At 40.2% G+C, this 26,501-nt stretch overlaps 1 long non-coding RNA gene across 1 annotated transcript; it reads right to left on the reverse strand.

Annotated features, from left to right (window-relative positions):
* Nucleotides 1-10,023: 10,023 nt before the first annotated feature.
* On the reverse strand, nt 10,024-24,141 carry LOC119905224. Its single transcript, XR_005444792.1, has 3 exons — nt 23,953-24,141; nt 16,234-16,343; nt 10,024-10,934 (listed from the first exon to the last, which is right to left on the reverse strand). It is a non-coding gene; the product is annotated as an uncharacterized LOC119905224 (long non-coding RNA).
* Nucleotides 24,142-26,501: the final 2,360 nt, after the last annotated feature.

A 26,501-nucleotide genomic window follows, 5' to 3' on the forward strand; every position in this document is an offset into this window, starting at 1 on the left:
TGAATTAAAGGTTACCAACAATATATGATGAATGTCAGGCAAATACAAATTACCACAGGAAGAAGAATAATGAAGGTTTTTTATCGCCGAGCCAGGGGCCAGTCAATAATTAGAGGTGGCGCGGTCGCTGTCGTCGGCTTTCTGCAGCCTCTGCGGTTTGTCTCGGCTTTAATTGCTCAGGTTAAGATGGCCGCCCACGCCCGAAAACGAAAAAGTTCTTAACTTATTTAAAGACGAGCAGCATCAAGATGCTTCTCATGAGAGGCTCGGATTCAACAGGACGCCCTTCAACAATGTTTTAAAGTTTCTTCATCTCAACCATTTCGTGTTTACTTGAAGTGAAGCATGAGGGAGTTTGCTTTGATCCCCCTGAAAAAAAATTAAAAACAGTCCCAACCGTGCGCAGGGAAGAAAGAAAAAAGGAGGAAAGTGCCACGAGTGGTTGACAGTCGGTGCATATTGGTTGTTTTTTTTGCAAGCAGGGAGACATAATCACACAAATAAGACATCAAAGATAGATTGAGAGTTAAAATATGCAGTTGAAAATTATTCAGATTGCTCTGGGATGGCAGGGAGAAAAATATTCCCTCAAAGTGTCCGACTGGATGAGATCAAAACTCTGTGATACTGTGAGACACATGCACGAATGAGAGAAGCTTTCAGACATGTCCGGGTTTTTTTTTTTTTTTTGGTTTCAGGGGCCTTGGCAGCTCCTCTATTTCATGTCGTGTTTCCCTTGACTGGAGGGGAATCCCTTTTTTCCCCCCTTTCTTGTTTTTCTGGTCACTGGCATGCAGCTCGTCAGTATGTCGCCTCACAATGTGAACTCTTGTGCCCTGCAGGTTGGCAGAGAAAAGCGACACACACAAACTGGCTGCTGCCTGAAAGCCGGAGCCAAACGCTGCACCTGCGTCATGTTTGCTGGCTCCTTTCAGACCGACCACCTCTCCACCTGTACAGTAAATCCAGCAATAATCAAACCTCAAAACACGCATGTTCAAGCCAGGAGGATGCGTCAACTCCTACGTCACGGAAATTTGTCTCTAGCAAAGGAAAAGAAGGTCAATGATGTGTTTGTGCATGTTTAATTACAGTGCCATTATCATGACAAAAGAAAGCACAAACTCAGAATATCAAAATCTCCACTTTAATTCAAAACAATAACATGAAGAATTAGAAAGACTCAAATCAAATCGATCTGCAGCTATACTGCTCCTTAAATGCAATATTTAGCATCTACTAACAAATTCAGAAATAGAACAAATACAAAAAAAACATGAGAATACTGTATAATCTTATAAATGCATGCAGTTATTTACTAGTATAGCAGGGCTTTATATTTAAAATCAGTATCACAATATTAATAATATCTATATAGTTTTTGATATCGCAAACATATGTGTAATTTAAAATAATAGGATATTGCATGAAGCTGAACGCTTTGTATGGGTAAAACAAAAAACTCGGTATCTCATTGTGTTAGTTTTCAGCTTGCTCTGAATCAGTGTTAATAAAATATATAACATAAGATCATATAATGATAATATGATTCATCTGAGAGTCGATTAATGATAATACTGCCTCATATTGTTATTTGCTACTTTCAACAAATTTAGCCCTCATTTAGCCCTCATTTAAGCTTGGCAGGACCGCAGACACTAAAGGCAGCCAGCGAAGTGAATTAATGAAGGTGTGTGTTCTTTTTTGGGTGCTGCGCTTTGAGTAATCTGCAGTTGTGCAAAATTAAAAACATTGAAGAAAACACTTTGGAGATCAGGAATTGAGTGGGTAAGAGATAAAGAGGAGTGTTGGTGATTACACTGGCTTCTAAATTTTAATCAGAATCTTAAATTGTTCCTATGTTTGAGGTTTGGCATTGATGCAGGTTTGCTTTCTTTTGGCACAAATCCACTGACGTCACATAGAAGCCCAGTTTGGTATTGATGAGTTATATGATAATGATGACGACAGAATGCAATCAACCAAACGTGCAAAAATGCATTTGCTGTGTATGGCTGGCAGACAGTCTTGAATATATTGCTGTGTCTTGACTAAAATGTTCTGTGCTTCACTGTTACAGAGCAGCTTTGTGCCTAAGAAACAATAACAAGCTGTAAAATGTTGAAGGAGCTGCAAGTTCAGTGATGTTAAGGGACAGAAAGTTTCTCTTTGTCTGAAAGCTCTCAAATGTGCCACAGAAAGCTGAGACTCAAAGAGAGGCCCATCTCTCCTAATTAACACTTTGAAAGATAAAAGCAGTTTATTAAATCAATCAGGATGATGGTTGTTTGTGAATCCCAGCAGATAAGGACATTTGCATATTAACTTTGCAGTTCTAACCTACATTTGAGGATCTTCTGAGATTGTGGCCAGCTTCAATGTAAATATTTTCCCCTCACTGCTACTGTACACGTTTTAAAGTTTCATCGCCCGGATTCTCTGGTGGATTTTCAGCTCATTAAAAAATAAAGATATGGATAAATAAGCAAACATATAACGTAAACAGACAAACAAATGAATAAACGAATCCGGATTTTATGGCACTGGAGAGGCCCTGCCAACATTTGTGGCACAGGCAGGGCAAAACAATCTGGATCCTAACTTGCCGTTAGATATTTCCAGTTTGAAACTAGGCTTTAAATTAACATGAAAGCAACAAACAGGCTTTTAAAGAGTATTATATGTGCCCTCCAGTTAATCTGGCACATACTAAAGAGCTGTTTCAACATGGGCTGCCAAAATTTTACTTGCGTGTGAATCATTCAATTTCTTGATAATGATTTAAGTGCATTAAGATAGTACTGTGTTTACTCTGTATTATGAGATCTGTGCAACGAGTATCACTGCACTTTTACTGAAGTTATTGGTATTTAAAATCTTAGTATCAGAAATTGATACATGAGGATATTATGTGTATTAATTATTGCCAACAAACTTCATTGAAAGACCAAAACCACCAATGAATAACTGCTAATAAGTACTGGGTGCCTATCACAGCCTGATATATCTTCTTCCTCTTTGCCACAGAGCTCCATTGTTGTATAAACTATTAAAACCATCAAGGAGCCACAGTGGGTGACTTCCCCCTTTTATTTTGACTCAACCCCACATGCTCTGACCATCTCTTGCAGGCTAAAGCCTCTGATGCAGCATTTGGACCACAGACTCATGATCACACATCTGTATCCTCAAATTCCCACAGGGACCAAAAACAAAACGAAGTAGGTTTCAAAATTTCTATGCAATAATTTCCCTTTACGCTCCTTTGATTATTTTAAAAACAGTCCATTCTTATATTTACAGCTGTCAAATTGATGGATAAAAACAGGATTACAGGCCAGTGTATGTTGGACAACTGTATTTCAGAATACCATATACTGTAAACTAAAACTCTACACATAAACCTTTAGGTGGTGTTTTGCAGCTCTCTTAGGCAAATTGACTTCTTGCATACTTTTTAGTGGAGCAGATACTCTGCATTCAGACTGCTTTTTCAGTGAATTATTACTTGTCTTCCAGTGTGCTTAGGGATGAACCTCTGTCAACGACGTGGACGACATACACTAGTTGACACCTAATATTTTGGAAATTCTGATATTTGCAAGTTAGTAAATCTGTCTCATCCTCATTCATTTCCTTTGAACTGCTTCTCTGAGTAAGAGTCGGCTGAGGAACAGTTGTCTTAGATCTCGTCATATTAAACCTTTCCTGAATTCTCAGTGAGAACATTAGAGAATAAGTTGAGAGACAGAGACAGCCACAAAGAAATCAAAGCTTGCAGGTATTGACTACCCTCTCATACGGACACGGAGGAAGAAAGAAACCCAGATCAATACCAGTCGTTGCTAATCCTAGTACCGACACAACAGCACCATTGTGTTTCGATGGGTGGGCCAAAGCTTCGTAAGAAATCATCCCGCACAAAGGGTGCTGTCACCATTCTTCGCCTTTGGAAAGGGTCTCGCATTCCGTCGACTGCTCCACCACTCGATACTTGACTTACTGACTCGATGAAAGGCCATGTTTGGGCTGCAAATGACAAATAAAAGAGCACGGATCCTCAGCTGTAATCAGTCCAAGCTGCATTCACACAGGCAAGAGGTGAAGATCTGAGAGCAGCTATCATCGTTTCATCTCCAGCAGAGAATAGGTGAAGCAGCATTTCAGGGGAGAATGAAATAGGAAGTTACTTTAACGACTCTGGAGCCTTTTAATTGCAAAGGCTTGGATATTAGTTCAAAACCGCTCACTTCATGCTTGGGAACACAGTGCCACGGTGCCTGCGCCCTCACCCAACACTTGTTTTATCTGCTTGCAGATTGAACTCACTTCACAGTAAAGAGAGGCCAATTAGAGTGCAAAGGGATTAAAAACACAGGAAAAAAGCTTTTCCATTTCTCTACTTTTGTGGCGGACGACAGACTATAGGATGAAAATACAAGAGCGAAAGAAAGCTCAGCACTTTATGATCGTGAAATTAAAGAGAAAACAAAGGTGTGAGGCTATTTCCTGCCAGTTGTCCACTGCAAAGAAAAAAGTCCATCTTGTTTTACTGTTGGACATCATTAACTTCTGATGTTCACAGTATTCAGGCGGTTATTTTGTAATGAGGAGCTATAATTTACTGCTTTGGGTGAAACCATTTTCACTTCACCTGCAATGTCTTTTTCTTTTCACGTTAGTGAAGTAATACCTTTCCCAGAATGTCTTTCAAACCCTTGCCAACATATTTCCACTAAACCCAAATGTACATGTAACTGGCTGCTCCCGAGAACGTACTGCACGGTCCTGATTTGAACCGGCGACCTCGGGTACCGGAGGCGGACACGCTGATGAGGAGGCTAAAACCCATGGGAACCAGCGTTGGTCGCCTCTTAAGGGGTCTGTGAGTGACGTTTACTCACTGCATAGCCTCGCTGGCTTCCGTCACATACTTCCTCTGAACTTGCAGATTGGGCCCATGAGGACTTCAGTAATCATACATATGTGATGTGTCACTTCAAGTCTGCAAGGGTACTGGGTCAAAAATTGAAATAATGTGTTATGAGACTGGACTTCAGGTTTTTTTTGTTTGTTCGTACACCAGTTTCTTGATTGGTTTTCAGTGGTATTAACATTGACAAGACGGTTGACACATACTTTTAAAGTGGTCATATTTTCAGGTTTGTGCTTTTATTTAAGGGTTGTACAAGAACAGATATTTTTGTCATTCTGCACATTGCTGCAGATCCTCTTTTAACCCTGTGTGTCGAATGCTTCGTTTTAGCTACAGAGAGAAGCATCTCACTTCTAATAGAGCATAATAGAGAGTTGCACATGAGCACTACATAGGTAATGTACATGGTTGGGCCCGAGTCTGATCCCGAAACACAGGCAGAACAACCCAAACCAGCTTCACAACCTGGACTGGAGCAAGATGTTTGAGAGTGTTGAGTTATTAAATTGTAAAAAAAAATCTGTCATACGTAACGTTTTAACAGTGCACTGGTATCTAACGTTTGGTAGGGAGGGTGTGGGTGAGGGGAGGCAGTGGATGGATATCTTGTCAGTGTGTGTGCTGCAGCTGAGTGCGTCTCTCCAACAGTGTTTTTGAGGGTGTGCCACACTAGCCGCTAGGTGAGCATTATGACGCGTGTTTTATAGTGATGCATATACTGTAGGTTACAGAAGAAAAATGCTGGACTACAATCGAGCTGTTTTCAGGCAATTCCGAGCAGTGTTTTCTGTGGGAGATGGGAACTCCCTTTGGGTGGACTTTTTTCACTTTACAAACCTATTACAAGCACAAAAAAGAGATATAACTCCTTTCTTTTACCAATTACTTTCATCTTACTCCCTGTAATTTATTATTATTACATAATAAAGGAAAGGGACACTGATACTATATTTACTTTTCAAGCCTCAGCTGAGGATCCTGACATTGGTGAGGTGGTCACATTTTTCTTTCCAAATAGTTAAGTGAATATAGGAGTTCAAAATACAAACTACATTTATAAACGTATTCTGTATTTCAAAAAGGGACAACGCAACAAATATGGTAGATTTGGGCTACAGTGATTTTGATTCTCATTTTCCAAGAAAAGTCTTGAGAAATTTTCTACCCAAAGTGGAGTCCTTTGAAGTCCATTTGAGTCTTGTAAACTTGGTGAATTGTGAATTTGGACATGACATCATGTTGTCCATGTTTGACCAGGTATTTACAGACAATGTTAAATGGGGCCACATATCACAAGTAGCTGTTTTACAAGAGTGTTATGAGGTGAATTCCTCCTTTTATAAGTGCAAATAATAATTCCATACTGCCGTTAAAGCATGAGGCATTATACAGAAATAGATCTGTGCTTTGCTTCGCTGTTTATTTCCTTCATGTAAACAGGCTGAGAGCTTCGGATCCGCAGGCCCAACCATTTATCTGTCTCTCCGAGTGGAAGCCCAGCTCTGACTTCCTCTAATAAAATGATTACCAATCTCTGGTAGTGGTTCACCTCAGATGCACCGTCCCCGGGAGATGTCCGAAGGATGCTATTAACCAGTGAGAAGGGGGTGGGGGAGGTGTAGAGGCGGAGGATGGGCTTCCCCCCGCGAGGAGTGTTTTTAACATAAGTGAAGATGAGTGCAACCGGACGGTGGAGGCGAGGGGGTTTCCCTAGGAATGGCAGAGAGCGGCAGGAAATCGATGCGTTGTTTGTTTATCGGTCTGACCTCGGAACCTCTGCACCCCCCCCACCCCCCCCCCACCACCCTTTATTGTTCTTCCTCTGTTCCTTTCCTGCTCATTCTCTCCCAATCTTGAGTTCAGTCTCATTTCAAAAAAACAAGTACATTTCCAGTAATATTCAAGAGCCATTGAAAATTTCAGATGAATAGATTCCATTTCATTGAATCCTTCTTGTTCCTGCTATAAAGCAATCATTATTAAATCTTCCATTTCAGGAAAGTTTTTCCCTTTTGTGGTGACCACCAATCACTGCTCTCCCCGTAGAACACCTCCCCAAAGGTCACTGACCCTCTGTCTTGCTGCTACAGTGCTATTTTGAACTGTTATGAGTCAAATGCATAAGTATTGGATATTACACTTTGCAGCTCTAAATTCTGATTTTAGCTATGTCTTAATTATGCAGCTTGTTAATTCACATGTCCTACATAAATTGCTCAGTTTTTTGTCAGTTGAGTTGAGTATCTACTGTCCAACAATGCAACCCAATAAGAAAACACAGAAACTACTCATATTTAGAAGTGGAAAATGCATCCAGGAGGTGCAAGAAAGAATGACTCTTTTTAACATTTAACAACATTTTAAATTCAATAGTCAAAGCTTTATTGCCATCAAGTTGAACTATAAAATGAAATGTTTGCTGTCCTCTCTGATTGCCAACCAAAGGGAAAAAAATGTTGTTGTTGCACTTTAATAAAGTCGAGGAACTTGGGAGAGAAAAAGTGGTCAAAATGGAAGCAGCAAAGCAGTGTTAAACAAAAACATTGCTGGGTGCTACAATTCCCATAATGCAACTGAATAGCATTTTTCATTAGACCTTCCCTGCCTGGTCTTTCTAACTCTATATCCGCAGTTTGAAACTTTTCTGTTGATACAGTAGGACTCCTCAACACATGTAAACGGATCTTTGTTTCTAAAAAAAGGTAAAATTCTCCTCTAAAAGTTAAAAAAGAGAACTACAGAAAGAAATATAACATCTCCATTTGGAGGTCAAATCTCTACGTGCAGCTTCATCATTGCCCTAAATCCAAAGGAAGAAAGAAGAAAAAAGAGAGAAGACCTTCCCTTCACACTTCTGTAAATGGAGGGAGAAAAACTTCCAAGATCCAGATATCCGGAACGAAAAGGTCACCCGAATCTTACGACTCTTAGTGATGCTAATGGGGCCTAATTTGAAATGGGATTTTATTCACATCTTGAAATCCAACAATGAGATTTCATTCAGATGTGGCAGTCACTTTTTACTTGCTTTAATGATAAGTAGGTCCGAATGCACGGAGAGGGAAAAAAAAAAAAAAAAAGATCCCCAAGGTGCTTTGACTCTGTTCTTTTATTAATGACTTGAGCCCTTTTGTGACCGCCGCAGATTCGTTTGATGAATCATTATCATGGAGAAAATCATCACGACTGATCATATTAAGAGGGGAACGCAGTTGTTTTGCAAAGCCTCCTCTCTTGTCCATTGTGAATTATTGTCATTATCATTAGCATGAAATGAATTCTGGCCTTTCAAAATGGGAGCGCTGCTATGAGTTAATGTATATTCATCCGTCGTCGGGCCACAGGCTTGTTTTGTCTGTTATTGTAACCGCTGTACACTGCTTTGAACATACGAGGATGCTGATAACTGCGCCTCAGCAAACATCAACCTTGTTTACATTAATGTCTGCAGACTGTTGCAGGTCGACTCACGATCCATATCAATTGTGCGCCGGTGAATAAATTCCGTCAACGAGACATCAATGACAGCTAGATTCATATTATAGCAACATAAACAATACATTTCTGTGTGTCTACTGCCACTGAGGGCGTAATAGGACTATATTTACTCATATTTCTACATGGAGACTCATGTGACTGTTTGCATGGTGAGTACAGAGGTTTATATTCCTCTCTGTTGGTTTTAATGTCACTCCAGCAGTAATGTGTCTGGTCTCCTGGCATCGGGGACGTTTGGGGGACACAGAGCCCAATTGAGAGCAGCATCTGCAGCCTGCTGACTGAACGGGGCCCCCTCCAGCGCTACCTGCGCCACGGCTGGGCCAGTAGCCACGAGCTGCGGAAGGGGTGGTTAGCAGAGCGGGAAGGGGTGGGTGGTGGGGGGTTGGTAGCCGCCATCACCGTGATCTGATTTATCCTCAGGCCGGAGACTACAAATGAGTACAGACAGCTTTTTCATAGCCAAAAGACACATTTGCATCCGTGTGTGTTTGTGGATGTGTGTGTGATCGGGGAGCAGTGGGGTGGATCACAAGATAGAGTTTAGTTTCATAAACAGCTCAGTTTCAGCAATGAAAGGCTGACACAAAAGTATAAATTGTTGCATGTGTGAATATACAGTGGTATGTCCGTACATTTCTTTACTTTTTAGTTATTTATGTTTCTGCACCACAAACTGCTGCACATCATTTAAATAGGAGCATAAAATAATTCAGATTTTCATAAGAAGGTCTATGCGTTTTTAGAAACACAAACAGGAATCACCAAGTGCTTTAAAGTTGCTATTTTGCGGTCATTAAGTGGGGGTGTTTACAGATTTAATGTTACACCTCATAAGCGCGTACCTCTAAAGTGAGCAGCACTTTACTGCTCTCCGATAAAAGCTTTCATAACTGTGCTTCTGCTCTTTATCAAAGCAGAAATCTCCATCTTATCAACTCATTCCTGTCTATAAATGAGCCCTAAAACCTTATTTTCTAAAAACAAATGACAAAATCTGTCTGTGCAGTAAGAATTTTAACCTGTTTCCAACAGAATTGCACTTGTTTCAACATTTTTTAGCAATGAGTGTCTCTGTCTCCAAACTAGAAAGTAGAATCAAGACAAACTTACTGCAATGGCAGATCTTTTCACTTGATTTACAAATAAGTACAGCTATTTCCTGTATGCATTTATTGACAAATGCAGTATGCAATATCAAAACAGTATTTTTCTTGTGTTAAATAACTAAAGTCTTATCTTATTAAATATTTGTATATGAGTTTTTTATATTGTGAGTTGCAACTGCAATTTTGTCGACGTTGGCAATGAAGCTCTTTAATGAACCTTAAAACCTGAATCTATCCATCCATCCATCGTCAACCGCTTATCGTGCTTACAGGGTCGCGGGGTAAAACCTGAATCATTTAACAAAAAAAAAAGAGACTTCTGCAATCTGTAGTTTCGCGTTTAACCGGTTCAGAACTGAAATAATTCCAAACCACACGATCACCACAAAAATGGTGTGATAAGTAATGTTTTTACAAGCAACTGTTCCATTTCCCAAAAATGTTTTTGACCTGGATATAAACCTCCATGACTGAATTTCTGATGTTTGTTATTTTAAACTTTATTTAAGTTTATGTAGGCGTGCAATTCTTCAAAAAACACAATAGGAAGGTTCTGTAAAGTTTCTTTTCAGCATCACATTTAAATTAATGAACAGAAGAACTGTCCACTAATTCTGCTTAGTACTGTTCATTTCAACAGTCGGTGACTGGAGGTGCAGTCAGGCTACAGACCTGAGAGCGCTGAACTTTCCAGTAATTATTCTGAATTCGGGTCAGCTCTGGACAATATGTTAGCCATCTGCCGGCATCTGTGCTTTCTCCCACTAATAGACTGAACCCCCCAACCCCTACCCCCACCTTCTCTGCACACCGCAACCCCCCAACACACACACCCGGGCCACCATCACCGCCGCCACCACAGCCTGGAGCTAGCGGAGCCGGGGGGTGAAACGCTAAGCAGGTCACATGTTGTCTTTTAGCCATATTTGGGTCAGGCCTTTGGCACTGGATGAGGGGAGGCTTAATGCACGGAGGCAATGGGTAATAATCCTCCCTGCAAGACACACAGTCACTGCATGTTGGACACACACACATAGACATGTAGTTGAATAAGAAGGCAGAAACACACTGTACTCATATTTCATACTCGATCTGACAAAATGTTATCATCATCATCATCATCATATGACTTCCCTGGATGCTATTTTGCCTTACAGGCATGAAATTCCCCATTTTTCTTCGAGTTGATCCCCGGGGTTCATCGAAATTCTTAGAACGGTGCTGAATACTTCAGATCTTATTTTAACATCAAGGATTCTATATTGGCACAAAAAAGAAGTTAACAGCAGCTTTAGCGGAGCATATGTTGCATGGAACATATGTTCGGAGCATATGTTTAATGCCAGAGGAAAGAGGGCTCCCACGTGTCAAGGATCACAGGTAGACGAGATCTGAAATACAGAGCAAAGAGACAGTTGAAAGTGAATTCACAGTATGAGAAAATGGTCTGTGTTCAACTAGTTTGTGTGTTAAAAAGACTGAACTTTCCTGAGCTGTGAGGCCAAACACTCGCATCTAATATTTTGGGAAATGTATGCAAAACCGGACTGCCAAATGTGCTCCTTCCATTAAGATTAGGACATGGCACATATATCTTGGTGGCCTTGAATGGCTGGAAATGTGTAAATGTAATACAAAAAGTAAATATGGAAAAATAAACTTTCCTTTATCAGGAATTCATTAGGAGAAAACTCAGGGCGTTGTATGTTTTTTTGATGGTGTGTGAAGTTCTGGGGGCAGAGGCCGAGTGTGCGGGTATGAAATGTGATCAAATTTCAAATACATTCACAGTCGTGGCAATTTGTACATTTGCATCATACTTCTGGGGGACGTCTGACAGTAAATGGGATGAGGTTGGACACATTTGCTGCTGCATTTTGGCCTCATCAGCACTACTTGGCTCCTGTCCTCACAGAAACAGCGCCTAATGAAAAAAACACTTCAATTCTGATTGGAAGAGCAAATTAGTATGATGTGACGAATGAGTGTATTGCATACATTGGCTGTCAAAAAACAAACTAGCCCAACGGAACGCCAAAATCACCAAAACAAAGGGCAATGTGACGGTGAGAAGAAAGGTTACAAGTGGTCAAAGGCAAATTTAACACCGTCAGGAAAAGTGGTTGGATCTCGGCCATACTTGCTGCCATCGCTCGTTTACATCTCGATCTACAACGTTCATCACAAGCACCTAGACACTCATACTTCAGTCTAGTTCCCGCCATACAGTGCTTACTGTATGATGTCTTGAGTAGTGAAACATTTGCACTTTTCTCCTTCCTTTCTGCAATCACACTAATTGCTTTCACTTATGACTTTTGCCGACTTTTCCCGCACAGAAAACCTTTAGGAAGATTCTTATCTCAAAGTGCAGTCAGACAGGCTTCAGATTTGGCTTTTTGAAGCAACGGCTTGATGACTTCATTGTGGTTAGAGGGGCAACTGGTCTCAAAAGAAACCAAAAGGAAAGACTTTGATTTCAGAACAGATGCTGCCTTCAAAAGAAACTTGTGAGGGTGTACGGATGGGCAAGAAAATTAAGGTAAAGCAAAAGGACCGAATGCAAATTACAGGCCAAATGCCTTTCTGAATGGTATGATGGACATGAAGATGATGTGAATCATATACAACTGGAGATTTTGGAGAGATGACTTTTGGAAGAATGATGTTCCCTCCAGCAGAGCTCCAAAGACTTAGAGAATAAATGACAAGGAGCATTGAAGTTGTTCTGGACGGCAACAATTTACAAAGGCTGTGTTCAGACTGAAGGCCAAACTGACCCAAATCCGATATTTTTGCTCATATGTCACTCAGATCTGATCTTTTTATAACATTGTGAACAGCCAAACTCGTTTACTTGTGAGGCAGATGTGTTGTAAGGCGGCAGAAACCGTCATGAATAGGACAGAAAGTTGTGAACACTTGTCATAATTCGGAAGAAATGTGACCGGAAACTGTGAGAGGACAATGAAACATGGGAGTCTCCTGTGAAAATCGGGAGGGTTAGCAAGTATGAGCTAACTGCAGCTAACCTCTGTTGCTCCTTGTTTACTTCTGTTTTTCTGTTTTATTATTCTGCGCAGAGTGGAGCAACCTAAGAAGTTGACAAGATGTTGTCACTATGTGGTCTTGAGTAGAAAACAATGGGTATGGATGTTATGATACATGTGATATGTCACTGGTCTGCTACCAGCAGAATTCTATTTGAACAAATAAGAAAGATCTACGGTCCCTCAGTTTGCAGTGTTGGAAAACTGTGCTGATCAAGTGCTGACAGTGGGGAGTCAAATGACTTTGACTTTTGTAGATCTCTATGTATAAAGGTTGGGTATACATAATTCACAATTTAGGCTTTTAGCTGATCAATATTAAGGTAAGTCACATTAAGTAACGACAATATTCCTGTTTGCATGAAAAAAAATACCTTACTATAATCTCATAAGGTAAAATTGAGCAATTTGAACACAAATGCAGATTGACTTTTATGTGTACAGGTATGTAGAGATGTACGCCAAAACCTCCCACTCATGAATAACCACTTGCTCACAGCCCTCTCTGTGCTTACACATCTGCATGCAAATGAAGTAGAACAGAAGAAATGGTGAACGGGCGAGGCTGTGCATATCATCATCATCATCAAAAAAAAAGAAAACCACTATGTCTCCAAGACTCTCAAAACCTCCAACTTCTCCCCTCCTCTTTCCACCTTCACCTCCTCCACTCTTTGCATTCCCCTCTCCTAAGCACATTCAAATGTGCAGGTTTGTTTTGGGGATAAAGTCCTCGGCTTTGATCAGCTCTAATTAGACAGCCTCTGATTTTGTTCACTACCTATTAGGGTTGGGTAGGTTATCACCATCTAATCTCTGGCCGGTAGCCAGGCAAGGGTGCTACGATCCTTAAGGAGCCCCCTCAAAGCTGTCTAAGGTGAGGAGGAAGCATGATGAAAGGGCTGTCTCCTCTCAGCGCAGATCAATACGCTCCTCTCCTTTGCCTATGGGGGATCAAGAGTTTGAAACGCAAAGGGTGTTTTTGCATAAAGATCCAAACAATGGTTCACAAGACATTTTTTCTCTCTCACTCTCTTGCTTTATGCTTTATACTTTCTCTCTTGCACTTTCTTCCTGCCTTCCATTCAACTTTCCTCTCCTGGAAAGAGGGAGGAGTGGGGCTATTTAATGAAGCTGGAAATTTGGATTCAGTGGTTCAAAATGCCTGCAGGAGGCAAACAACCAAAGTTACAGTTACTTCTAATGTTGCTGTGGTTGCTCATATGTACGGATTCACTTACAGATTCTCAAATATTGCTTATAGTAAACAAATGTCACCACTCCGCCAGACGTGCATCTTATGTTGAGATCAACAAACGTATGGATTCTCAGATACTGTGTAATGCCTAGTTAATACTCCACAATATAGAATGTGAAGCATTTAATTCCCCCACTATTTGTTTTATACTTCATGCATGCCTAAGGAAAGCCCAACTACGCACTTCTATTTTGTTTGGTGAGTTCAGGCTTAACCGATTAGGGATTAAAATAAATGTTTAATCCACAGAGTATACAATCTAAGTATTTTAGTCCATTTATGAGGAAGTAAAATGTGCTGAGATACTTTGTTTAAATAAGCTTGACTGTTTGAAATGCACACTGGAGCTAAACTAGACCAAGTCACTTCTTCCATCTGACTGAGGTAGTGATTCAAGAGCCCCTCAAAAGACCTTTAGGGAGTAGTCCGCCCAAATAAAAAAAAAATTTGAACAATATTTTTAAGTATTTTAAAGTTGCACTAATGTTAAGTCTGACATTCATTAATGAAAAAAAAAATGCCAACATCTAATGTGAAAGATGTCGCTCCCAGTGACAGAAGTTGTTGGACACCAAAACAGAGCTCATGTAAGACTGAATATTGGACCTAGATTCATCAAATTCTCCAAATTAAAGCCAATGTTGCTATGTGTCTGCTGACTGTGTAATTAGTCAAGTGGTTGTTAACAGCCACATCAACTTTATAAAGTGATGATATGTCAGTGTTGTGTTTACAGCTTGTTCTGCTGCCCCCGAGTGGCCAAAAAAAAAAAAATAAATAAATGCAGCTTTTAGGTTTCAGTTGTATACTCTGCCATGACTTGTACCTGGAGTGTTTTATTGACAAGGTGTTCTTTTGGAAAATGACCACAATGGCCAAAGAGATAAGAGTCTAATCTACTGATACGTATATTACAAGTTCATATTCATGTACATTTTCACAGTACTAGCAGTATGTTAAAGTTCTTCACTGTGCTTGACTGTATGTGGCACAAAGGTTGAAGACTCGGGTAGAGATAGTATTGGTAAGGACTAATTGACTTGATTTGTAATTCGATATCTGATTAATCTAGTTTAAATCCATTCCCATGGGACATGCTTCATGAAATTATCTGTAAATGTGTTTAAAGAATGTCTAAGATCAAATATGGCTTCAGTATGGTCTGTGGTTTTATCTGAAAAGGCCTTTAATTGGAAAAAAAGTAGACACAAGACACTGTACGCAGAATTCACCTATGTCTTTCTGTTTTCCTATCAGTGGAAAGTTCTTGTCATTTTACTCCTTTCTTCACTATTTTCACCATGATTATGAGACCCCTATTTGCAAGTAATTTCCCCTGGATTAGAAAAACAATCAATCCAATCAAGACTAAGAGAGGAGGGGAGGAGAAAAAAAGAGAGATTTGAGTGGAAATCTCTCTAGAAGTCGCAGGAGGAGAGAAGAAGGAGCAATCTAGAGGGCCGGCGTATATTTCCCTCTCAAGTAATTCATTTATGTCTTCAAAACTCTTTCAGAGACCAGAGTTACTGTGCCTTTGTTGTGCTTTAAAAAGCTTAGCCGGTCTCTATGAAGAGAAGCAATGAGAACACTTTAGAAAAAGCTACAAAGGGAACGGACGGGCGGAGGAAGAAAGAAAAAGTGAATGGCACCACTGATAAAGTTGAGCAAATTAAGTCATTGACCTGCGGTGGAGATTAATAGCAAACAAGGTGCCCCAGCTTCACAAGTAATGAATATTCTTCAAACGGTGTGCAGGGGGAATGGGGGGGAGCGGCAGATAGGGCCGGCTTGATGCGGATGACATTGAAAGTTGCGGAGAACAGAAAAATTCTGTCATTTTTCATTTGTATGCAAATTCGCCTGTTACACAAATTAACCCCTGAACCCCGGTGTCAGTCCTCATCTTGGGTGGAAGCCGGCACCCCGCCGGGACCCCGCGGCCGCTGTACCCACCCACATGTCCCCTTTCAGGTCGGTGGCAGCTTTATACCCGGTTCCAGAGAGAAAGTTAAGTTACAGCTCCGGCCTTTTTGTTTACTGCACTTATTGGGCGGCGAGATGAGCTCACAGCGAGATAATCCGAGAACACTTAGTCATGTTTAACCCCAGCATTGGTTAATATGTTCATCATCACCCAAGAAACTCTCACTCTAAAGTGTCAATGAAAGGGCAGATCCTAATATTTTGTGATTTGTAGCCACTGATATCAGATCAGCTCTGTCAAGACTGGTGGAAAATTACATGAATAAATATAATGTTTTCAACACTACACGACAATATTTATCTGCCTCATAGTACATCAGTCTAACTGATCGTCTTTTGCAGTTGCTGTCACCAGGCTGGCATGATTAAAATGCAAAATGCAGGCTATGCAGCGCCCACCTTGGCCAAAGCTGCCGCAGCTGATCACTCCCCATTGCTTCAAGGTGGACCTCAGGGACAAAGAGCGAATCCTGCTTCACTCTGCAGCTGCTGGAGTTCAGAGCATCTCTCTGCAAATGGAAATACCTCTCAGTTCAAGTCAAAAAAGCTAAATATTGCAGCTTTACTACTGTAACCTTAACTTCTCATGTTAAGTTAGCCCAACAAGCAAACACAAATAATTGTATTTTAAATGTGGATACTGCAATTGCTGCCATGCCAATATACATGAACACTTGGCCACTACAGGGTTTTTAAAAAAAAGCAAGCAGTCATGGGTGAACTGTCACATGATGATAGTGGAAACAAAATTGCTTTATCCTATTGTAAATAGAAGAACATTCTTCTCCCACAGAAAATGTTTAGTATTTTTAACCCTTCCATTCCTAAATCCTAGACTACTCCCATACAGTAGAATATTACAGTAATATAGCCTTAATGTCCACATAGTATGTTCTTATCTATACCAATAATTATCCATCAAAATGATAATAGCCTACCAATACTCGACCATGTCGTCATTTGGCAGTATCCTAAAGTTTTTAGAGAAGCCATTTTAAATCTAGACTATTTATCATCAGTTTTCACTACACTGATCAATCTAGACCAAAACACTATAATTTACTTCACTACAAAGCTTCTTACTTGCCTGAGAATGTCTACCACAGTTCCAAATGGGACAACAGAGGCTCCAAAGTTCAACCCCAAACAGAATCCACATTATTCATTTATATAATGAAACATGTTTTTATAAATATGTAGAAGAAATATGACCAAAATCAAGTCTCTCTCATAAAGATTTGATTCCACCTTGGTGCTGTGTACTGTATATCAATAAAAAAACAAATAGTGAAATCTGTGAGGTCATCAAGTAAACCTTGTGTCTATGTGTTTTTACAAGGCAAAAGATGGAAAGGGCAGACTATGGGTGCTTCTGGGATTGACTATTGTTGAATTTATTGGTCCAGCAGGAAAGAGAGCTGAAACCTGATTGACAATGCCATAAATGCTTTAAACTCACTGTATTTTTAAGTTAATTCTCGGGGAGTCCTGCTCTTACGTCTGTGTAGTTATCATAGTGTTGGTATAAGTGCAGCTCTGTCTCTGTCCCTCTGCGGTGTCAGTCAGGAGGAGGCAGCCCTAAACAAATTTCACCATCTGCGGAGGAAGGTGGCAGCCGTGCAGTGATTGACCCCTTTAATTGATGCGGCTTTAATTATGATAATCGCCTGCCAGAGTTGCTGTTGTTTCGGTTTCCCTAACACCCTGACGTCCCTTTTTTTCAGCGGTGTTTCATATCCTGGCATCCGCGGGTGCAGGTGTCCTACAGATGTTGGTTGCCTCCCCTCAACGCCGTGCAATTTGTTAGCTGCTAATCAGCAGCCACCTTTGCATTACTGCAGTGACACATGCTGATATGTTGAACTGAATTGAAAGTCGATGTTACAGTGGGTCGCTGGAAACCTGCAAATGACTTTGGTTTACAAAACGACAAACTGGATTTCTCTCTCCAGTATTTCTGAGTAGCATTTCATCCCATGGTAGAGTCATTTTATGAATACAATGTCGTACGTATTATGTGGGTATGTGTTATTTGAGTCTTTGGCAGCTAAAATTACAGTCTAAACATTTTAAAACCATGTTTCAGGTTCACCACAAAAATATAAATGTGTACATTGTACTTATAACCATGTCACAGTCATTAAAAAGACCAGTTGTTTTGCATGTTTTAGTGAACTAACTACCTACTGTATATTTAACATAAGAGCAAACCATTTTATAAACCTTTCAGCTGTATTTTAGAAATCTGAAAGCACTTCTTCCGCCATGGTATGGTATACATTCCTTTCCTTACAGGAAACTCTTAAAGTTTGGTAAGTGCAATCCATGGAAGTGGATAGCTACATTATCGTTATGAGTTATGTTATTTTGTGCCACAACACCGCAGGTATTTAAGATATATTTCTATACAGACCGGATGCTCCTTGTTTTAGAAACTTGGAACTTAAGCTTCATATTCTGTACTTTTTGGAATAAAACTCTTTAAATTCTGTTTACATTGAAACTTTTGCACCACAGCACAGTGGCAGGAGCAGTGAGTAAAATGGGTTTAGACAAACAAACACACTGAGCGGCCACCAGTGGCTCTGCAGTAAGTTTCCCTTCAAAGGATCCCCTCAGGATAGACTGTGCGCAAACATAATCCAAGTCCCCTTTGAAGTGCACACTTGAAATGTCTTTTGGCTCGGCTGCTGCGAGTGGCATCTCAGCCCTTTGGGTTATTGGAGAGGAGAAGCGCTCCTCGGCCGGCTCGAGGTGGAGAGGCAGCACCTGGTGGTCCCTGCTGCCTCTCCTCGCCACATTTCACACATTTAAAGTACACTGGGTGCTCGTCTCCTCAGCCGCCTCACGACCGGAGCCAAGAGGTATAAACGGTGCTCTCGTTTTCTGCCGGATAAAGCATGAGTACATTTTGGAGTGGATTTTAATAAATCCAGTGTGGCTTTGTCGCACAGTGGAGTTTCACTTGTACACACATTTCTCTGCAGGCAGAGTTCCTCTGAGGGCAGAAGCAGGCCTAATCTCATTGGTGGGGTTAAACCCAGTTTTTAACACAGCTTTTAATGGAGGGGCAACATTAGACACACCAATGAATAAGTCAAGAACTTAGTAAGGCGGTAGATAACATGACGGATGCTAACACTTTGCTACTGACTGCACTGTTCTAGCCCAGTTTCCTATCAATTACATTCATATTGGACAGTTCTGCAGCCCACATTTTCAGTCCAATGCCAACATTCAGTGTTAATGTACGAAGTAAAGTAAAGTGCAAGACACTACAGTTCGTATCTCAATCCAACAGTTGATAATTTTCTTTCTATAACCACAACCACAATCTTTCCTCATTCCTAGCCAAGTGTTGGTTAACCTCAACCACACCTTAACCGCAGTTTATTTGTCATAACCACAAATCTTATCTAACTTTAACTTTAATTACCATAGTTGCCATGCACATCAGAAACCATTGTAAAAATGTCAGCATTGGACATTAAAGAGGCCACATTATGCTTTTTGGAGTTTTCCATTTCCTTTAGTGTGGTATATAGCCTATAGCTTTTTGCTACATGTAAATGTCTGCAAACGTACAAAACCTAAAGTCCACGCCACAGGGAGTTATTCTCTGAGAGAAAAAACAGCTCCTGAACTGTCTGAAATGCCTTGATTGTAGTCCAGCCTTGTCTTCCATTACTTATTAGTGATGGGAAAAGTCACTCTTTTGAAATACTCGAGTCACCAAATCTCATTCATTAAAATTAACTAAGATTTTTTTGTGTCATTTCGTTCATTTTAACTAGGCTGGTTATTGCGGTGCTGCAGCCCTCTAGTGGGCAAATAAAATAAAAAAAAACAGCGCAGTTCTCAAACACAGAAAGCTGCCTGGCTTGCTCTAATTGACAAAGTATAATGCACAAATTCACCTCTTGATCTTTCTCTGTCATGGTTCTATAAAGCCCCATGGAGCCACAACCAAATTCAAACCATGTAAAAACACAGAAATATGTTGTCAATTTTCGATTAAGCCACTACTCCAGCTAAATCCGTCCATTTTCACAATCTTTCCTGAGTATACAACCAGACCAGCCATATATATAATAATTATAATTACTATCACTATATCGCTAAAGTGCTCATTCATACAGTAGCCTAACGCCTATCCATGAGTAAAATCTATATATTAACATCAGATTTACAGGGAATATATTGAAGTAATAAGCTTGACACACTAAATGAATAAAACACACTCTTATTAAAATTTTACAAATTTAATAATAATCTCAAGCACTGCACATCAGTGCTCACCAGTGAGGAGCGGTGAAACAACAGCAGGGCTCTGTAGATAAATAAATGGTAAAAGTTAAGTTGCATTCTCTGGCGGACCAGATCAGCTGTTAGCTGTAAACAAACCACAGGGCTAACGCTAACGTTGCTTTGTGGCTGTGTTTTAATGGTTTAATGTCTGGGTCCGTTTGTTTTGGAGAGGAAACGAACTCTGTGGTAATTCAGCTCCCGGTAGAACCCTGTCAGGGCTCTGAAGTGGACCCAGAACAACTCTCATCAGCTGTTGGCTGTAAACACTAGCAGGACTAAAGTTACGGTGCGGCTGTGTTAAAACTATAACTTAGCACAACGTAACTGCGCTGTAATAACGTTATGCTTTATTAAATGTCACAAAATTATCAAAATAGATATTAGATATATGTCAGTCCAGTGACCTGACAACAGACTTGCCTCTCATTCCCCGGTGCTGGCTAAGTCAGCCTGCTGAGTGAAGACAGACTCTGAGGAGGACCCATGTGAGCGCTGAACGATTAGTTAATTCCTGCTCCACAGTAGCCGAGATGTCACGTAAAAAATGAACGACTCAAACCCAGAGACCCACAGTTATAAGTCGTGAACTAATCAATTCTGTTTCCTGTGCTGCCTGCTTACCACAGCCATGTAGCCAGCTGTCACGTGACAAATGAACGACTCAAACCCAGAGAACCACAGTTATGAGTCCTGAACTAATCAATTCTGTTTCCTGTGCTGACGGAGACCTTGCAGCTGCTGTGTAACGAGTGAACGAGTCCAAGACTATTCATGCATGCGTGAAAATGAACGAATTACTCACTGAGACAACCCGTTCCTCCTGAGTCACATACACGATTAGGTCAAATGAACGAAACGTTCTTTGAACGACACAACACTATTACTTATCTACTTCACTATGTAACACAGCAACATCTCCAGGTAGGTGACACACTGAAATCTACCTTGCAGTCTGGCCTTGTTAAAATATATAAAGTTTATTGTGATGACAACATTTTTGTGCATTTTACTCTGGGCTAACTGGTAACGTTCAAGCTCAAGGATCAATCGATACTGTCTGTCCGACACCCAACTTCAAATTTGGGAGATGTCCGTTTTACCATGTCTTATGTTATTTTAGTGTTGATTTTGTAGGTTAGCCTTTGAAGTTGTTGTTAGCATGTTGCACAGCTTATGTAGTGAGCGTCTATTGTACTCCCACAGGCAGGGGCGATGTTGGACTAACATTAATGTTGTAATATATATAAGGACAGTCAAGAGAAAGCGTTAAGCCTCATTTGAAGCCAACAAAATAACGAGAATAGGATGGATGCTGGAAATTGTTTTTCATATTGTTTTTGTAGAACTTTATACTTCAGTGCTAGCTCAGCTAGTGTTGGCTTTGTTGTTATACAGAAGCCCGTACTGCTCCATGATCCTCGCCGGTATGTATGCGTTGCAGCTGTATGTAAATCTACTCGATAGACAGGCCCTGAAGTTAGTGATAAAGCTACGTGTTAATAAGAAATGGTCAAAATGCAGAAATTCATCGGCTTGGCAACGTTGTGTAACTTTGACTAGCACCCAGCAGCTAGCTTGCTCAGAACATAAAGTTGTAGTGGTCCGCTGGTCAGTGAGACTGAGGCTATTACAACCATTCTGATCCACAGATTGCATTATAGCAAATCCTCCTGGTCATATAGTTTTGTCTCACTTGGAAAATATTGGCTTCTGCTCCAGGTCCTACTGTGTATTTACAAAATGTTGGAATGTCACAACACAAGTTACAATTAAATGTTCTGTATAATCAGTTTCTTGTTCAGTAATTGGCCGAATAAATTATTTATCATTATTGTACTGTGTAGCTGTTGCCATAACTACACCTCTGAGATGATGTTGGTGTAACCTCTAACTGTTTCCTGCATACCTGCCAACACATCTCCACAGTTACCTGCAACAGGGACGTGTCGGCCAGACTGACCCACTACAGAGACACACTATTGGACTCTTCAGCCTCACATCAGACATGCAGAAAAGTATTAGTTAGTGATTGCTTCATCTTATGTAAATTGAAATAAAAACACTACTGACAGGTGACAACACACACCCTTAGCCCAGAGAGTCTGCACTCTCCTTTGATGAGAGGTCACATTTTAACCACCGGCTCTCCAGATCAACACATCCATCCGCATTCAGAGTGTTGCCCGTCTCCTCCACAAGAGGCAGATAATCAACCATGAAGTTGTTCAGGCAATTGAAAATGTGATTACATACTGAGAGCTGCTGACCAGCTGACACTGAGTCAAGAACTGCTGCCACATGAACACATGTCAGGTTTCCATTTACTGTTTTCCTCAGCTGCCTCAGGGCATCGTGCTAACATCCCACCCTTCAGGTACATCTTTGGAACAGACCATTGTCAACAAAACCGCATATAAAAGGCTTTACACAGGAAATTGTCCTTATATACTGTTTTATGCCTCTTTGTATTAATGTGACTAAATTCTTAGAATGTAAAATGATAAGTTATATTACAATAACACTGCTCATACAATTTAACTGTGTTTTTACAGAGGAAAAATAAACAACTAAAAATAAAATGAACTAATGCTTTTCTGAAAGTGCAACAGATTTTAGATTTTTCTTAATGTTGGTTTTGTCTCCTTTAGAGGTCCGCAACATAAATTGATCTGCATTTGAAAAAAAATAAAACTGTTACTGTCTGTTACCTTGACTCTTGCTCTTGTTCCTTGAAATTATGCAGATTTTGGACTTTAAGCAAAAGCCCGCAACATGATTTCAGTGCAAAACACTAACTTTCACACATGTGCCAGAAAGCACCAAAGTTATGAACACTGAAACGCGATGACTGCTAATGTCTGAATATTGAACTTCTAATGTCTACAACTTTACTTTAATATCAAATCTGTCAGTGTTGAGAGATGCTTGTATAAAGAATATTAGACCTCTCCTTTAGAAGTGAACAGCCCCTTGAAAAATTGGATATTTACATTTTAAAATAAGGACACAGCCATGCTGTACTGTACTTGGCCCATTTGTTATTCATTCTTTTAAAAAAAGACAAGAGAAGGGAGGGATTTACCTTGTAAAGACTAAACAGCGCTCACACAGCGATGTCACACAGCACTGCAGCTGAGCTTTACTGCAGTTCTTATTAAATTTATAAGAGAGAGATGCTGTTTGAGATGGAGGAGAGCAGCGACATCGCGTTTGAGTTTATGGAGTCGTTAGCTGTTGTAGCGTCACGCAGCTCGAGTTTTCCGGCTAACCAGTTTAGACCTCAAAGAGAGAGACATGTTTTTTTACTTTGTCTGTCTTTCATCTTCATCTTTTTAAATACTATAGTTATATTTAAAATGAATGACTTACTTCAATTTACATTATAAATGAACAAGTTATGTAACAGCTGTAAGTCTTTGTAAGTTGTAGAGAAGATTTTCAAATCATACTGTACTATTGTCTGACTTTAAAATTAACTAAATTATCCAATAACTAAATTACATTATAAGTCAATGAAGCTACTAAAACATACTGATAAGAATTGTAAAACAAAAACACTAAGAAACACCATCCCTAAAAAGTCATCTGAACACAGTAAAGTGCTACAAAGTGGCAAAGTAACACTGTGTGAGTTATCTGTGTGTCTTTTCATGTGTGTGGGTGATTTGTGAATGTCTGTGTGTGTGAACAAATGTATTTTTAGGTGAGTACTCGTGTGTGGTCTGAGAGAGTGTGTGCACAATGTATCTGTATTGTGCCCCTGCCAGTGTGTGTACACAAGTGTGTGCATTCGTGCGTGTGTGTTCTCACCATCTTAAGACTCCTCTCAGTCAAGGCAAGTTTCCAGGAGGAAGCGAATCGTGACCCTAAAGTCCATCATGGCGATGGAGGGATTGAACAGGACGCCGCGGGCTGCAGAGATGATCGAAGAAGTCACTTTCATGCTCTGCTCCGCTCGGCTCTCAGAAAAAAAAGAAAAGGCTGGACGGAGGAAGAATGCTGAAGGAAGACACAGAGAAAGATGGAAACAGGAGTCATTTGTGGAGGGAAGTGAAAAAAACAGAGGACAAAGAATTAAACATTTTTGAAATAAGTACTTTCACAGCATTGTTTGAATTTAACTTGGAAACCAGCCATCATAAATGAAAGCTTTGAAGCATTACTGCATTGTATTTTCTAATTAATTAAATGTGAAAACTTTTTGGTTAACCAAATGGCCTTACCAGGCACAAGCCCATGGACTCAAGTTGACATGGGCCCCAAAAGCCAGAACCAGTCCTGATCAGACTGTACCTGATCAGAGTAATTTAATAGTCAGCCATATCCAATAATAAGTCTGATCCAATATATGTTTTATATTTTTTCCTATATTTTCCAGCTGCAAAAGTGCAAGCATATGCTCCAGTAAGCCTACATTTAAATGATTAAAGTAAAATAAATATGTTTGACAGCAGAATGGCTATAAGAAAATGTAAGATCCATTTCCAGGTATTTTGTATACAACCATATAGTATTTCTATAGTATCAATGCAGAAAGGGTTGTCATTGTGGATTTGCTGTGGTGGAAAAGTGTCTCCTCCTCTTCAGTCTGAGCAAAAATGTGAAGTTCAGGTGCAAGCATCAGCATTGCTCTGCGTTGTTTTAACTCTGATGATGGCATGATGCACTTTTGCTGTCACTTCATGTCCATTGTTTTATGTGAGCTTGCATGGTGTATGTTTCTTATTTGTTTCTCCTATTTTTGTAATATATATATTTTGTCTCTTAAAACTCTTTGTGTTCTATCCTAAAACTGGTTGCAAGACAAACGTTCCTTTGGGGACAATAAAGTTTAACTTTATAGTGGAACTTGACAGTGGATTGCATTATTGGGAGCACATTGCATTGTGATTTTTTTATTGTATTGTATCTCTCTGCTGTTTTAGTGCCTCTGCTGTTTTCTATTTTTCTTCTTCTACAATGCCTTTTGTCTCCCTTGTTAAGCACTCTGAACTGAAATGTTATAAAATGGTGCTTTACACATAAATATGAACGTCATTATGCACAAACAATGCTATGTAAATAAAGGTTACTTTGTTTTATTCTGATAAAACATCACCTCATAATGTCTTTGAAAATGACCCACCTATATACCTATTTTAAGTCATGAATTATTAGATGTTTCAAAAGGAAATTGTTTCTGCATCTAGTAGCTGGGTAATACACAAAGCAGTCCAGATTCGTGCTAAAGTGACATGCTAAAACATGGTACATTTTAGGCTGTAATATCCCTTTAAGATGGTCAAAAACTTAAAAGCATTATTTAGTAAGAGTAGGTATTTCTTTTTTTCCCCGAATGGTGGATATCTTGGTTTGGAACGGAGCTCATGATGACATGTTTTCTAAATCCTCTGCCCTCCCTCGACACAGTTTTGACGAGAAGTCTGCACAGAGGAAAGAAAGAAAGAAAGAGAGACAGTGTATGTGAGTGTGGTCGAGGCAGCCGGTGGGAGATTAGCAGAGTTTTCTGCGAATGATCCTCGCCGACTGGCCAATCTGTTCAGCCAGGGCCTCGAATTCACGCAGACGGCGCGAGTAGTGACACCAACTGCTGTGACAGAAAGGGAGAGCGAGCAGGAAGTTCCATGGCACGCCGCCCGTCACGTGACCGGTCCACGCTTGGTCCCCATCCAGCCATCTGTTTTTTTTTTTTTTTCTTTCCTTCTCTGTCTTTACCCTCACTGCTTCCACCACTGAACTTCTTGGTTCCACCCCTCGCTGGGCAGCAAACAGGTCACACGTGGCCTTTGAGAGAATGTCTGGAGGATTATGATGACTCCCTGCTGGTGTAAAGTGGTGAGGAAGGCACTAACTCTATCATGCTTATGGGTTCAATCAGTGTTGGAAAGGAATAAGAAATACTGATACTAAAGGTTACTTTCTTTAATAGTTTGGATGAGGGAGTCATTACTGCACAATCCTTCTACTATTTATCAATTAAGCAACTTGTATCCAATGACAACACCATAAATCCCGGAGCTTCTGTTACTTACAGTGCCTCTCCATATTTTGCATGTGATGGATGGTGTCATGATGACTCCCGTTGCTCATCTTGTTTGTTTCAAACTCTGACCACACCCTAGTTCGATGACACACTTCACCAAATCTACCAAACTCCTTGACAAGAACAGCCCTGATGCCTTCAAAGGATTAATGTACAGAGTTTAAACCAAGCTGCAACCCCAAAGACAGCCATTTAAGTCACATGGGTTCCACCTATAGATGTGTTGAGAAATTACTCTTTGCATTAGTGCTGTCACGATACTGGAATTTCTAATTTTGATACAATACCTTAAAAATATCGATATTCAATACCATTT

The sequence above is a fragment of the Micropterus salmoides genome, unplaced genomic scaffold (genome assembly GCF_014851395.1).
Source record: "Micropterus salmoides isolate LMB-PRFRI ecotype aquatic unplaced genomic scaffold, ASM1485139v1 Ms_hic_scaffold_1, whole genome shotgun sequence".
NCBI classification, from domain to species: Eukaryota; Metazoa; Chordata; class Actinopteri; order Centrarchiformes; family Centrarchidae; genus Micropterus; species Micropterus salmoides.